The sequence below is a fragment of the Ranitomeya imitator genome, chromosome 3, assembly GCF_032444005.1.
Source record: "Ranitomeya imitator isolate aRanImi1 chromosome 3, aRanImi1.pri, whole genome shotgun sequence".
Classification (NCBI taxonomy): domain Eukaryota; kingdom Metazoa; phylum Chordata; class Amphibia; order Anura; family Dendrobatidae; genus Ranitomeya; species Ranitomeya imitator.
Genome location: NC_091284.1, coordinates 513,066,495 through 513,069,477, shown reverse-complemented (window position 1 = coordinate 513,069,477; position 2,983 = coordinate 513,066,495).

Genomic DNA, 2,983 nt, shown 5'->3' with positions numbered 1-2,983 from the left:
GATCGCACATCTGATGCACCCAGAATGATCGGTAATAGATCGTTCTGTGCACATATGCTGTCATTTTTAGAGTCATTTTATAAGCAGATTTAAATATCATTTCACCTGACATTTTGTTCTTTCATCGGGTGATCGGTAGCCTGTTTACACTATGCCATTATTGGGAAATGTTGAGTTATGGGTTATTCTGTAATGTTTTTATTGTCTTTACAAGTCCCCTTTAAAAATGTAAAGTGCTGCAGAATATGTTGGCGCTATAGAAATATTATTATGAATGAATGTGCCTAAGAACGTGTAAGTATACTCTTAGACTGTATTAGGTAACAATATGATGTCACCTTCAATAACATATAACCATCAGTAGATTGGGGAAAACCTATTACCTTATCACATAACATGTTCACATGTAAGTTAGTATGTAATGTCCTTGATTACGATGTGATGAGGCTAATGTCCTACTAATGTAAGGCAACCGGAGTCTGACATATTGCCATAGCGTTGAATGTCCTTATGTGTCTTCCTGTCACGCAGGGGTCAATTCTGTCATCCACAGCTTGAATCTCATTAGGCTCCTCAGCCTGAACTACAGAACTCTAGATGTGATAATCTCAGATTAACAGCTAAGTAAAGTGACAAGAATGTAGTATTCCAGAAAGTGGTCCTTATAGTACTGTCATATTTAGCAACATAGCACTTATTACAGAAGGGCATATGGTGTAATCCGGTAATAACACAGCCAAAATATATGGTATGTGTATATATATATATATGTATATATATATATATAATAGAAAAATTGGAACAGCACAATGCTCACCGGTGGGTGCCCGGCCTCCTGGGTAGAATGGTCCACTCATGACAGATTAATTATAAAAAAATAAGCAAAAGGATTTTTTAAAGAAAAACAAGGATGAAAGAATATATATATTTTCTTTATATTTCTTTTTTTGTTTTTCTTTAAAAAATCCTTTTGCTTATTTTTTATAATTAATCTGTCATGACTGTCGGCCGGTTACATTGTCCTAGTAATATAATTAAACCATGCATGATATAAGATTGTGGTGTACGAAAGCTTGTTATATAAATAGGATGGTTGGCAACAAAAAATCACTTATATGGACCCCCCAAGAGTGATAATATGGCCTTGAAGGGCTGTGTGTCAAGTGGGAGGGACATTGGCAAACGGAGACGACCTGAAGAAGGTGTCGTCCGTTATGTCAGAGTGTAAATAGATGCCTCATAGCCAGATACTACTTATCATCAGAGAATATAGCTAGAAGCACAGTCTATGAACGATATTATTTCAATATATGTGTACCGCAGTATAGATATTGCATGCAGGTAGTTACTAGGAGTGAGGCGCTTAAGAACGCACTATGCCACATCCAAGATGGCGCTTCGGCGCTGACAAATAGTGCGCATGCTCCAAGAGAAATTGACCTTAGAGGGGCTGTGATTGGCCGGCAGCCTATGACAGAGAGAAATGACATCAGGACATGCGCAATAGAGGACAGAGAACGCCAATAATGGCAGATACAGCGTCCTCCATGTGGTGTGACCTGCGTGCGGCAGGGTAAGGAATGTAAACAATTACAGCGGGTATTATGAGAGAAATGTTTATTTGAAAAGAAATATGTGAAAAATAATCAAAATAACTGTGGAGATTCTGGAACTTATTAGCACCTTAGCACAATGCACTTTATAAGATACGGATGGCACAAAAGAGATTTTTTTGCACATTTGTTGTATAATGTATGTATACATGTATTTATGCCTAATGATCAATGTAATATGCAAATGAATGTAGATTATGCCTATAAAAACACCCCTGTTAGTGATACTCACTGCTTGAAAAAGGCTCAGTGTGAGCCGAAACGTCGCACCGCGATGTGGGTTGAATAAACGTCACATTTTTTCACCTTTAAAAGGACCTGGAGTGCTGCCTTCTCTTGCTTACTTATATATATATATATACATGCATATATACATATATATATATATATATATATATATATATATACAGTGCCTACAAGTAGTATTCAACCCCCTGCAGATTTAGCAGGTTTAATAAGATGCAAATAAGTTAGAGCCTTCAAACTTCAAACAAGAGCAGGATTTATTAACAGATGCATAAATCTTACAAACCAAAAAGTTTTGTTGCTCAGTTAAATTTTTATAAATTTTAAACATAAAAGTGTGGGTCAATTATTATTCAACCCCTAGGTTTAATATTTTGTGGAATAACCTTTGTTTGCAATTACAGCTAATAATCGTCTTTTATAAGACCTGATCAGGCCGGCACAGGTCTCTGGAGTTATCTTGGCCCACTCCTCCATGCAGATCTTCTCCAAGTTATCTAGGTTCTTTGGGTGTCTCATGTGGACTTTAATCTTGAGCTCCTTCCACAAGTTTTCAATTGGGTTAAGGTCAGGAGTGTTATGGACCTGGTGGTTAAGAGCACCCGGCACGACCTGATAGTTAAACTCAACAGGACAAGCTCTGGGATGTGGGAGCTCTGCTGACCGCAACCCCTAATCCTATCACAACAACTAGAAATAGCCGTGGAGCGTTCCTGACTCTCCCTAGACGCCTCTTCACAGCCTAAGAGCTAGCTAGCCCTAGAGATAGAAAATAAAGCCTACCTTGCCTCAGAGAAATTCCCCAAAGGAAAAGGCAGCCCCCCACATATATTGACTGTGAGGAAAGATGAAAGTCACAAACGCAGAAATGAAACAGGTTTCAGCAAAGGGAGGCCAGACTTACTAAACAGACAGAGGATAGGAAAGGTATCTTTGCGGTCAGCACAAAAAACTACAAAAGACCACGCAGAGTGTGCAAAAAGACCTCCGCACCGACTAACGGTGCGGAGATGCCACTCTGCATCCCAGAGCTTCCAGCTAGCAAGACAAAATCATGATAGCCAACTGGACAAGGAAACAATGAACAAATAATAACAAGCAGGAAGTTAGCTTCTGCTGGAGTA